This window comes from Cervus elaphus, chromosome 1 (genome assembly GCF_910594005.1).
Source record: "Cervus elaphus chromosome 1, mCerEla1.1, whole genome shotgun sequence".
NCBI lineage: Eukaryota > Metazoa > Chordata > Mammalia > Artiodactyla > Cervidae > Cervus > Cervus elaphus.
In genome coordinates this window covers 77,883,097-77,896,237 of record NC_057815.1, presented here as the reverse complement: position 1 = coordinate 77,896,237, position 13,141 = coordinate 77,883,097, and the positions used below count along the sequence as shown (strand labels likewise).

Below are 13,141 nucleotides of genomic sequence, written 5' to 3'. Positions count from 1 at the left end.
GGTTTAAGGATCTTGGACCATATATACTTTAGACATGTATGGCATCTCATGGTTTAATATTTTGTTGCTTTTTGGGATGACCACTTTCTACTCAAGTCTAGCAAATCTGACTTCAGTGTTGTGACCCATTAAAGCAGAAGAATCTAAATAGAATCTACAATCTAGATAGAATCTATAATCAACTTTTGACTCTGGACACGTGAAGTCTAATGGATATGGCCTTAATCTTGCTGCACACTAGCTTCAGTTCAGTTCAGTTCAGTCTCTCAGTCGTGTCCGACTCTTTGCGACCCCGTGAATTGCAGCATGCCAGGCCTCCCTGTCCTTCACCAACTCCTGGAGTTTACTCAAACTCATGTCTATCAAGCCGGTGATGCCATCCAGCCATCTCACCTTCTGTCGTCCCCTTCTCCTCCTACTCCCAATCCTTCCCAGCATCAGGGTCTTTTCCAATGAGTCAACTCTTTGCATGAGGTTGCCAAAGTATTGGAGTTTCAGCTTCAGCATCAGTCCTTCCAATGAACACCCAGGACTGATCTCCTTTAGGATGGACTGGATAGCACCCTGAAAACACAAAGCATTTTGATTATATGCTTTGTATTTTGATTATATGCTCCAAAACTTATTTGGAGTCCATATAATCATACATGACTTCCCAGGTGGCACAGTGGTAAAGAATCTGCCTACCAATGCAGGAGACTCAAGAGATAAGGGTTCGATCCCTGGGTCAGGAAGATCCCCTGGAGGAGAAAGTGGCAACCCACTCCAGTACTCTTGCTTGGAAAACCCCATGGACGGAGGAACCTAGCAGGCTACAGTCTATGGGGTCGCGAAAGAGTTGGACACGACTGAGCACATGCACATAATCATACATACTATGTATTGTGTATATTTATACTATGTTATATTCATATAATCTTACTGTTTTCTTTATATCAATATAATAACTGAGTTAAAATTTTATTTTAGCACATATTTCCTACTGAAGTCGACAAATGAAAAAATACATAAAATTTCTTTTGCTTTGTAAAGTACAATCTTTTTAAAAAACAGACTTATTGAAGTATAAATGACATACCGTAAGCTACACATCCTGGAGAGGGAAATGGCAACCCACTCCAGTATTCTCACCTGGGAATTCCCAGGACAGAGAAGCCTTATGGGCTACAGTCCATGGGGTTGCAAAAGAGTCTGACATGACTGAGCGACTCAACAACAACAAAGCTGCACATATTTAAAATGTAGAATTTCCTAAGTGTGACATATATATACACTCATGAAACCATCACCAATAATCAAGATAGTGAATACATCCATTGCTACCAGAAGTTTCCTCAAGCACTTTCTGTAATCCCCTCTGTAAACTGCCCTCCCAAGCAACCATTGATCTGCCTCTGTTGTGATGGATAGGAAGTTTAATACAAATGTAATCAGTTGGTACATAATCTTTTGTGCTTGGCTTCCTTCACTCAATAATTATTTAGAGAATCATCCACGTTGTTTTATGTATCAATAGTTTCCTGCATTTTATTGCTGAGTAGTAAGGAATATAGAGTTTTAATATCTTACTTTAAAATTCATAAAGTAGAAGCTCATTAATTCTGTTTAATTTGTTACTTGATATGATAACAGAGGATATTTTTGTCAAGGTAGTATGCCTGAAATTTATTAAGTACGAGGCCTTATAACTCCTTTGCAACTCTTGGGGTACCTGTAACTTTAATGAGGTTGTCTTCATACCACAAACTGTATACATTAGGAGAAGGTTTGACATTGATTTAAATGGTAGAATCACAGAATTTCATGACTAGAGGGAGCTTTGGAGATTATACCAACTACTTCTTCATTTTATAGATGAGGAAGTGGATGCCCAGAGTGGTTAAGGGGTCTGAGGTCACACCGAAGAGGTTTTTTCAACATTATTTGGGGTGGTGGTGATGAGGGGTTATAGTGGAGGATACAGTCTGTTCTCTTTGCTGTCTTGGCTTTTTCTCATCATTCCCAGCTGCAGACGCATGAAACTCTGCCTCAGCTTCCATCTGGCCCCCAGCCAGAGGTCCACTCTCTCAGGTGTCCCACCAGCTTTGGGGACAGGGAGAATGGCTTGCTCCAGCACGGCAGTTTTATTGCAGCCCCTCAATGCTTGAGGGCTGCTCAGAAAACCTAAACCCCAGGACTGCCTCTGTCTGACCCAGCTGAGCTACCAAATCTAGTGGATGTGATGTGACTGCTTTCCTGGTTGCTTTAGAACAGCTATCAAGGTGTCTCCAGAGACCCAAATGGCCAGCAGGGCAAAAGCCTCTTGCTGAAGCCCAAAGAGGGAAAATTGGACCCCACGTTTAAACACAGTTTGCTTCTTTTTCTTTCTCCTCCTTTCTATAACCCCTCTGGGGCCAAGAAAAGGGCATGCTTTCCCTTCTTGGAACTCAACAAGACTAGAACTTGAAAATAAAGATGGAGGTAAAGGAAAATATGCAATTCTCTCATAATAGTCTGACTTGCAAAGCTAGGGTAGTATAGAAAAATCCCATTTTTGAGTGCCAGAACCTGGATTTCCTCTTTGCATTCCTCTGTAACACTTTCAGTCTCTCTAGGCAGAAGGATGCCCCCGGAAGACTAAGGTGAATATCATGTGTTCTGACAAACTAAATATAAAAGCACCTTAATAATTTTCAAACTATAGTATTACTTCCATTCCACTTGCCACCAAAGTGTCCTAAGTAATACCCACTCACTCAGACTTATAATGAAATTACACCTGCCCAAGATCCAGAGACCCTCTCCCTCCCACAATCCATCTGCTCTTTACTACAATGGTGGTAAGACTAACACTTAAGAAAATGCACTATCTGCTATGCAGATTATCTCATTTAATTCTCACAGCAATCCTATGTTGCCAGTACTATTTTTTTAAATGTTATTGACGTATAGCTGATTTTCAATGTTGTGTTAGCTTCTGCTGTGCAGCAAATGGCTCAGTTATATATTTTTCATATTCTTTTTCATTTCTTTTTCATATTCTTTTTCATTAGGTTATCACAGGATATTGAATACGGTTCCCTATGCTATACAGTAGGAAAGTGAAAGTGAAAGTCACTCAGTCGTGGCCAACTCTTTGCGAGTCCATGGACTATACAATCCATGGAATTTTCCAGGCCAGAATACTGGAGTGGGTAGCCGTTCCCTTCTCCAGGGGATCTTCCCAACCCAGGGATCGAACCCAGGTCTGCCACATTGCAGGCAGATTCTTTACCGTCTGAGACACCAGGGAAGTCCATACAGTAGGCCCTTGTTGTTTATCCATACTTTATGTAACAGTTTGCATCTACTAATCCCAAATTCCCAATCCTTCCCTCCCCCGTGCCCCACCCCCTTGGCAACCACAAGTCTGTTCTCTTTGTGAATCTGTTTCTGTTTTGTGGATAGGTTCATTTATGTCATATTTTAGATTCCACATGTAAGTGATATCATATGGTATGTGTCTTTCCCTTTCTGACTTACTTTGCTTAGCATGATAATCTTTAACAGTGACAGATTTTATTTTCTTAAGTTCCAAAATCACTGTGGATGGTGACTATAGCCATGAAATGAAGACGCTTGCTCTTTGGAAGTAAAGCTATGATAAACCTAGACAGTGTATTAAAAAGCAGAGACATCACTTTGCTGACAAAGGTCTGTGTAGTCAAAGCTATGGTTTTTCCAGTAGTCATGTATGGATGTGAGAGTTGGACCATAAAGAAGGCTGAGCACTGAAGAATAGATGCTTCTGAACTGTGGTGTTGGAGAAGACTCTTGAGTAAGTCCCTTGGATGCAAGGAGATCAAACAAGTCAACCCTAAAGGAAATCAGCCCTGAATACTCAGTGGAAGGATGATGCTGAAACTGAAGCTCCAATACTTTGGCCACCAATACTTTACATGAGCAAAGAGCCAACTCACTGGAAAACACCTTGATGTTGGGAAAAACTAAGGGCAGGAGAAGAAGGGGCCAACAGAGGATGAGATGGTTGGATGGCTTCACCAACTCAATGGACATGAGTTTGAGCAAGCTCCGGGAGATACTGAAGGACAGGGAAGCCTAGCGTGCTGCAGTCCATGGGGTCACAGAGTTGGACACAACTTAGTGAATGAACAACAACAATGATAATCTCTAGGTTCATCCATGTTGCTGCAAATGGTATTATTTCATTCTTTTTAATGGCTGAACTATGTGTATATATATATATATGTATATATATATATATATAATCTTCTTTATCCATTCATCTGTCAATGGACATTTAGGTTTTTTTCCATGTCTTGGCTATTGTGAATAGTGATATGAACATAGAGGTGCATTATCTCTTTGAATTATAGTTTTATCTGGCTATATGCCCCAAAGTGGGATTACTGGATCATATGACAACTCTGTTTTTAGTTTTTTGTGGGACCTCCATACAGTTTTCTATAGTGGCTGCACCAATTCACATTCCTATCACCACTGTAAGAGGACTCTGTTTTCTCCACACCCTCTCCAGCATTTATTAGTTGTAGATTTTTTAACTATGGTCATTCTGACCAATGTGAGGTGGTACCTCATTGTAGTTTTGATTTGCATCTCTCTATCAGCAATGCTGAGCATCTTTTATGTGTTGCTTCCCTCATAGCTCAGTTGGTAAAGAATCTGCCTGCAATGCAGACCCTGGTTTGACTCCTGAGTCAGGAAGATCTCCTGGAGAAGGGAAAGGCTACCCACTCCAGTACTCAGGCCTGAAGAATTCCATGGACTATATAGTCCATGGGGTTGCAAAGAGGCGGACACGACTGGGCGACTTTCACTCACTTCACTTAGTACTATAATTCAGCCATTTTACTGATAAGGAAACTGAAGATTAGAAAGATGACTGCTCAAGGTCATATATCTGGTAAGTCATAGAGTCATGAGCCTGAAGCTTGGTTTTTAGCTATTGGTTGCTTTCTAGTTTTTACCTAATAGTCTCCACTGCTTCCTTCCTGGTCACCACATACACAATGGTTACATTCCTAGGCTGAACTGGTCAACTTAACCCAACTGGAGGAGGGGCAGTTCTCAGGACCTTTCTTACCAATCGATGTGTTGAATGAAATTTGAGTGGACCTGTTTATGGCAAAACTACAGGTGGCTAATTCAACAGATTTTATTGCTTCTAGAAATCTTGGCACCAGTGATGAATTAATTACCTTAAGTGAAGATACCAGCCTAAAAAAAAAGCCAAGGTATGTTGTAATTTGTTATAGATTAACAAATCACTGTTCTGACCTTTATTTTCCCTTTGCCCCAATTTTCTTGTATTTTATCCTTTTATATTCGATGATTCTTTTTTTAAAGCTTCTGCAAATCTCCTTGGGAATGAGGTGGGAAGACCCAGCAAATCTAATTAATGAGTTAGCAAATCATTGTATTTAAAAGGTTAAAATAATAAAAATAAAACTTTTAAGAAAATTAAATGTGCATTAATTTTTTTAAACACCATCCTTGTAGAGAAGGGGGACAAAAAGAAACAAATGTAGAAAAATATGGGAAACCTATTGAAAATGTGTTCATTTCCCCACATCTGTCACCGTTCATCCATTCAATAAGTAATTTTGGAACTTTAGAAAACATGATCGTACAAAGAGCTTGTTCTCCACGAGCTGACAATGTAATGGGTACTGTCAAGTCTGTTGGGAGATCTCAGTAAATGTTTGTGGAATAACTCTCAGTTTAGCTCCACAAAAGAAGCTTGTATGCAAAATTAAGTTTATTTCTAGTTTTTAGAGAGACACAGAGAGGCAATATGTCTTATTGATGGTGACTCACTGGAAAGAGAGAGCCAAATATTCAAATCCAAGTATTAATATTTGGACCCCAGTGTCCTTGCTTTTTCTGAAGGCCACATTAATATAAATCCACAGGGAGTAGGTGAATATAGGTTTTTTCCCAGCTGCTTAGCATTTCTGTGAGTAGCCACTGAGGTTTCAAGGGAGGACACAGGAAAAGCACACCTTTCTAATCAGAGGCCTATGTGCCCCTGGACATGTGATGTCACCCATGCCAAGCCAATCCCTGCATAGCCATGCATTCCAACTTGGCACCTTTAAACAACCATGATTAGTTATTTCTCATGATTCTGTGGGTTGACTGGGCATTCTTCTGCCCAGTGGTGTTGGCTGGGTTTACTCATGCACCTGGTTTAGCTGGCAGCTGGGCTGAGCTCGAAGGTCTAGGCCATGGTGATTGATGACCTTCAGCTGTGGGGCCTTGATTTTCCTCCATGGGGCTCCTTCCACATACATCTCATCCTGCAGGGTTGCCCCGTGTGGTCTTTCTCCAGTACTGTAGCCCGGGATTCTTTATGGCACGAGAATGAAAACAAAGGCTGCTGGTATTTTAAAGGCTTGGACGCTGAAGTTCCCGAAGGTCATTTTCATCACTTTGTATTGGCCCAAGGAAAACCATCTCAGGTTCCATGGGAAAGGAAACAGACTCCACATCTTAATGGAGGACTGGTGTGCTTACATAGGAAAGGGAAGAGTTGTTGGGGGGAGCATATTCAGGGAACCTGCCACAGAGCCCTTCCCAGGACAATTATGATATCTAGTCTCCTTCAGGAAAGCACAGATGCCACGAATCATGGAAACCTAGAGCTGCTGGGACCATCTTTTGCCACCATGTAGAAAAAGCCTGCTTTTTCATAGAATGGAAAAATAAAATAAAAGCACATATATACATACACCTGAAACTAACACAACATTGTAAATTAGCTATACTCCAATAAAATCGAAAAAGAAAAGAAAATGCCCATTTGAGGACAAAGTCAGCCTAGACGAAAGCAGAGCAAGAGGTGGGAAAAAAAAATGTGGTGAAACTCAGTTCCCCACTGAGGTGGAGCAGAGGTCATAGAGCTAAGTGGTTAAACAGCTCAGGATGTGGAATCACACCACCCTGAGTTCTAATCTGGCTCTGCTACCTACTAGCCATATAACTTTGGGAAAGTTAATATCTCCAAGCATCACATTCATCATCTATAAAATGTGCATAATAATAGCCCTTGTCTTCATAGGGTTGTTGTGACAGTTGACTGTGATGATGTTTGTGATGAGTTTAGCAAAGTGCTGGGCCTAGCATAAATCCTCAGGGATGCGTGCTATTGTACACTGAGATGCACCTGGAACCTCTCCCCTACAGAGATGCTCCCCGCTCTGCTGGGACCTTGAAGGTCACAAGTGAGGTTCCAATCTTCACTTGGATTGGAAACCCTTTAACATATAGCAAAAGATCCTCTATGTCAGAAGTCTCCCAAGCAACATATTCTTATTTCCTCTTTAAACATATGAAGCTAACAAATGCCTGACTTTAATTTGGGGAAAAGAAAAGAACTGTTGGTAAGTTTTGTGTCCTTCTTAGGAAATGTAAGTCCTATGCCAGACAACTTGGAGAAATGAAGAACCACACTACCATCACCACACCAAGAAAGGGGCATCAGTGGAACCTGTCACATTTTGTGTATTCCCATAAAGCTGAATTCAAATCATAGACAGTTGCTTCTTAGAGGTTGGACAGATCTGGGTTTCAGTTCACCTTCACAAGTTAAAGGTCACTAGTATGACACGGAATACTTTCATCTGTTATGTACAGTATATTTACATCTTTTATACATCTCTGTCAGTTCCGAAAGTGACTGCTTGTCTCCTCTGTTCTTTATTGGAAACGTAGTCTAATTTTGCATCAGATGGATTAATCTGTGGATCTCAGAAGTTACCTTTGCATCTCTCTCCTTTTTGATAAAATATACAGAACATAAATTTGTCATTAGTGATATTCAGTACACTCATAATGTTGTACAACCGTCATATCTAGTTCCTTAATACATTTTCTCTTAATTCTCTCTCTCTTTTAACCAAATATTACAATGAACTTCCTTGGTTACCTCAGTGTACAGGATTTGGCTGAAGCGGGTACTAGAGCAATTACTTGTTGTCCAGTTGCTAAGTTGTGTCCGACTCTTTGCAACCCCACAAACTGTAGCCTACCAGACTCCTCTGTCCATGGGATTTTCTAGGCAAGAGTACTGGAGTGGATTGCCATTTCCTTCTCCAGGGGATCTTCCCAACCCAGGGATCTAATCCGGGTCTCCCACATCGCAGGCAGACCCTTTAGCATCTGAGCCACCAGGGAAGATCAATTACTAGAAGCCATGAATCCTGATCAGACTGGTTTGACGAGGTTGAGGAATCTGCTGTGACTGTCGGCAGAGGACAAAGGCCTTACTACCTGGAAACCCTGTGTGCTGTTTGCAAAGGGACTGGTCGTGGAAAGAATCAACTGCCTTTTGTTAATTGAGTAGTTAGTATTCTCCCTCCTGACACATCTCTGGAATAAGACAAAAGTCTACACTGTTGTTTTTAGATGTCTGACAGAATTCATAAAACAATATCATCATTTACAAAAAATGGTCACCCTCATGAACAGTTTTATGTGCTAGGAACCATGCAGCTAATCGATTCCTTGACATCTCTGTGGAGGAGGCCCCTTCACTAGCCCCACTTTGCAGATGAGAAAATGAAGCCTCAGAGAAGTTAAACAACTTTTCCAAGAGTACACATCTAGTAAGTTGTAAGCCAAGATTCAAACTCCAGTCTCATTGACCCTAAAACCTAGGCATTTAGCTCACGGTGAATGCAACCGTTTCACTCCACAATACAAGGTCAAACACAACCAACACGTGAGAAATGCAACCTGAGTCTCAAGAGCAAGCATCATCATCAAAGAAGCAGCCTGAACAAGGAAAACCAACTTGATGAAACTGCAAGGTACCACATCTAACAGAAGTCATAACGGCTCTACCCCCCTCTGCTTCGTTCTTCTCAAAGAGCTGACTTACGAAGCCGAGTGGAAACCTCTGTGGACCTCAGTCCTCACCTGTAGAATTTGTTCATGCCATTTCCCTTTCGGCTGGGGTAGATCCCTGGGCCCTGGTTTTCATCCCCCTAGTACACTTTCCCTCCTTTAGGTTGCGTTTCTTTTTTTTAAATTTTTATTTTATTTTATTTTTTTTATTAGTTGGAGGCTAATTACTTCACAACATTTCAGCGGGTTTTGTCATACATTGATATGAATCAGCCATAGGTTGCCTTTCTTATCTCCCAATTCTGGCTCTCCACACTTCTGACTCTATGCTTTTTGACATGTCACTTAAACTAGAGCCAGCATTCCCTCTTGTATCTGATCTTAACATTGACCTTGTAGGAACTGCAGGTAAGAGAGGCTCAGCTTGGCTCCACACCTCTGCCCTGGGCTCTGGAGCATAGAAGACAAGACATGCACCGTCAGGACAGTGGAAGAACACACCCATTCACACTCGTGTAGAGCTTTGTTGTTTACAGAACTTTGGAAAAATATCCTGTAATGTTTATAAAAGAAGACAGAGCTGGTATTAATTTTTCTATTTTTTTAAAGTGTCACAAACATTTCAAGTGTACCAAAAAAATACACTGAATAACAGGAACATCCATAAACACTGTCTAGACTTGACACATTTTTCCTTAAAGAAATAAAATGATGCAGATATGATTGAATCCTTTTCTACTCCATTTCCCTCCCTCCTTCCCCAGAGAACCCACTGTCTTGAAATTGATTTGAATCACCCCAACCAGGTTTTAAAATTATAGGTATCTATTATTATCTGTGTGAATCCACAATGAATATTATTTTGTGTTCTTAAAACTTCTATATAATATTATACTGTATGTATTGTTTAGCCACTTGTTTTTCAAAGTTTTGTTAAGATTTATTTTTGTTGAAACACATATTTATGTTCATTCATTTCACCTAATAGTCTTCCTGGCTTTCTATATGCATATAGGAGGTTATTTATCTAACCTCCTACCAATAGAAATTTATATAAATTTTTGTTTTGTACTGTTTCAAAAGACACTAAATGACCCACATTGTACATCTGTTCTTATAGACATATGCCAGCCTTTTTCTAGAGCGAATTCCTGGAAGTAGAATTGCTAGGTCATAGGGTAAGTACAGAGCTACAATTTTAGAGTCTCCCAAGTGGTTGTAACAATTTACATTCCCATCATCTGAGTCTGAGAATTCATATGGCCCTTGGTCCTTGACAATTATTGGCATTATCAGATATTTTTATTTTTATTGGTCTGTTCACTGAAAACTAGTTCTTCATTGCTTTATCACGAATAGATTTTGAATTAATGGCTCAATTTCTTTATTACAAAGTCCAATGGAGTTTTTTTATTTCTTCTTGACTCAATATTAATGATTTACAGTTGTTTTAAAAAACTGCTTATTTCATCTATATTTTAAATATCTTGGCATAAAGTTGATTATGATATTTTCTTATTATTTTAAAATTCACTGTAATTGTGTACTTCTTTTCATCTCTGGTATAGCTTATGTCTCCTCCTTTTAATAGATCTCAGCAGAGGGTTGTCTTTATATTAACCTTTTTGAAACACAAGATTTTGGTGTTGTTGATATTTTGGTTCCTTATTTTCTGTTCATTAATTTCCATGCCTCACTTTAGTCTCTCCCCTCTCTTTTTTTGGTATACAGTCTGTCGCTGTTTTCTAATTGCTTTCATTGCATAATAAGTTATCTTTTTTTTCTAATAATTTAAAGGATATAAATTTCCTTTCAAAAACTGCCTTAGTGTTTGATATATAGTTGTTTTCTTGTTTTTTTCTAAATATTTAATAATTTTTATAAGATTTCTTAATTAATCAATGTATTTATTTAGAAAAGTACTTAAAATTTTCTAACTTTGTTAGAGTACAGTATGATGGGGTGATTGGTTATGTTTTTTCTAAAGTATTTTTAATTTCATTGTGTGTTAAACAGATAACGCAGTTTAGATGATATAAATTATTTTGTGTTTATTGAGACTTCTCTGTGACCCAGTTGGGGGTCACTTTTTGTAAATGTTCCAGATGTACTTGAAAAAATGTATAATATTGAATTATTGAGCACAGAATTCTATATGTCATTTGATTAAATTTGTTCAGATTTATTTTCTTTGAAAGTGAAGGTGTTTAGTCACTCAGTCGGGTCTGACTCCTTGTGACCCCATGGACTGTAGTGCGCCAGGCTCCTCTGACAATGGAATTCTCCAGGCAAGAATACCGGAGTGGGTAGCCATTCCCTTCTCCAGGGGATCTTCCCAAACCAGAGATGGAACCTGGGTCTCTTGCATTGCAGGCAGATTCTTTAGTGTCTGAGGCACCAGGGAAGCTCTCTTATCTTCTTTTGTCTACTTTTGTCTGCTTTATCTGTCTATTCTGAAAGTGGTATGTTAAAATTTCCCAACTATGATTGAGAATTATCCATTTCTTTTTTGTAATTCCATCCATTTTTGCTATAAATATTTTAAGGACATGTTATTAGGTACACACAAGTCCAGAGATGTTTATGACTGTCTGGAAATTACTCTTTTCATCATTCCATAATGACTCTCTCTTTCTAGTGATGCTTTTATTTTTTTCCCCTTAAGTCTATTTGGTGTGATAATAACATAGCTACATCAGATTTCTTTTACTTAGCTTTTATCTGAGGGTTAGGTAGTTTTGGTTTAGTTAGGTGATTTTCATCCTTTTAAAATGATATCGCTTGTAAACACCAGAGTGTTTCCTTTAAAATCTGAGAATCTTTGCCTTCCAACTGGTAGATTCCTTTTCATTTATTTTTATTGATGCATATTGGGTTATTTCTACTATCTTATTTTGACTTTTCCTACCATGCTTTATGTCTTTTTTTTTTTTTTAATTTTTATTTATTTATTTATTTATTTTGTCATACATTGATATTTTTGTGTGTGTTTATTTCTTCTTAACTCAGTTCTACTTACTTGATCGAATTTTCTGGATTCTCGCTTTTTCCTATTCGTCTGAAAGTTATAATATATTCTATTTTTATTCTTAAATTTATTACTCAGTAAAAGGTATAACTATTTTAACATAGTTTAAAGTTAGTCAATAGCTTTAGCTCTCTTCAATAAAAAATAAGGATCGTAAAACACTTTAATTGCAATCACCTGTCAATCTTCCAAGTGTTTGTTGTTAAGCATTATAGCTCTACCTTTTTTGTAAGCTACTCTCTTTCTAATTATTATTATTTTTCCTAATCTATAGGTGAGAAAACTGAGGTTCAGGAAGGTCAGGTTATTACCTACAGTCATACATTTAACAAGTGGCGAAATCCATCCAGAACTCACCTTCATTTGGGAGTGAAACATCTATAGACTTGAATTCTTTGGGATATGCTGGCCATTTCACTGTATGGCTAATTTTTCTATGGCTAGCTTTAAGGCATGACAAGTGCTATTGGTTATCTCCAAATATCTCTCATTGAGTGAGTGTAAGTGTGAAAGTCACTCAGTCGGGTCCGACTCTTTGCGACCCCATGCACCATACAGTCCATGGAATTCTCCAGGCCAGAATACTGGAGTGGGTAGCCTTTCCCTTCTCCAGGGTTAGTAAACCAGATAAAATGGATGTTTTGCCCTTGGTTTGGCCTTAAATTGAAAACAGACTCTTTATGCACCTTATGTTTTCCATTGTGTTTACAGAATCTCATTGTTATTATAAAGGCGTGATAAATGACAGGTGATGTGCTGAGAGTAAATTAATGATATAACAGAAGAGATCACTTCCTCCTTCCCCATGGAAGCCGGTTATCATACAAACAGAGCCATCCACGAGACTCCTTACTTGAAATCTCAGTCTATATGTCCACCCATCCATCCTGTGATATGGGACAGTTTTATGGTTAAGGTCGGAATTGTAATTGCACAAATTTCCAGCCTCGTGCTTCAGTCTTCCAACCATGTTTCTTACTAATAAGGCTGAGATCCCAATGAAACATGTTTGCGGATAGCTTACCAACACCTATTGTTATTTTAAGAAAACGAACAATGTCCATTGAAGGTGAAGACTGTCACGGTGTCATCTCTGTTCATGAAAGACAGCCCAATTTTCAGTTGGGGAACAAAGAGTATATTTGAGGGTGAAAGGCTGGTGAAATAGCTCGGCTGAGTAAATGCTCCTGCAGCAACGATTATTGCCTCATCACTCAAAGGTGAAAGAACAGGAAAATAAAATGGCACAGATTGCATCCCCCAGGT

At 39.0% G+C, this 13,141-nt stretch overlaps 1 long non-coding RNA gene across 2 annotated transcripts in view; it reads right to left on the bottom strand.

Moving 5' to 3' along the window:
- Positions 1-508: 508 nt before the first annotated feature.
- The window catches only part of LOC122698254, a 60,613-nt gene continuing 47,980 nt past the window's right edge, over positions 509-13,141 (bottom strand). The window contains exon 6 of one of the 2 annotated variants that reach the window (XR_006342300.1): positions 509-564. This is a non-coding gene — a long non-coding RNA (uncharacterized LOC122698254). Of the gene's footprint in view, positions 565-8,991; positions 9,401-13,141 lie in introns of those variants that run through there. The other variant, XR_006342299.1, reaches the window with a different exon arrangement.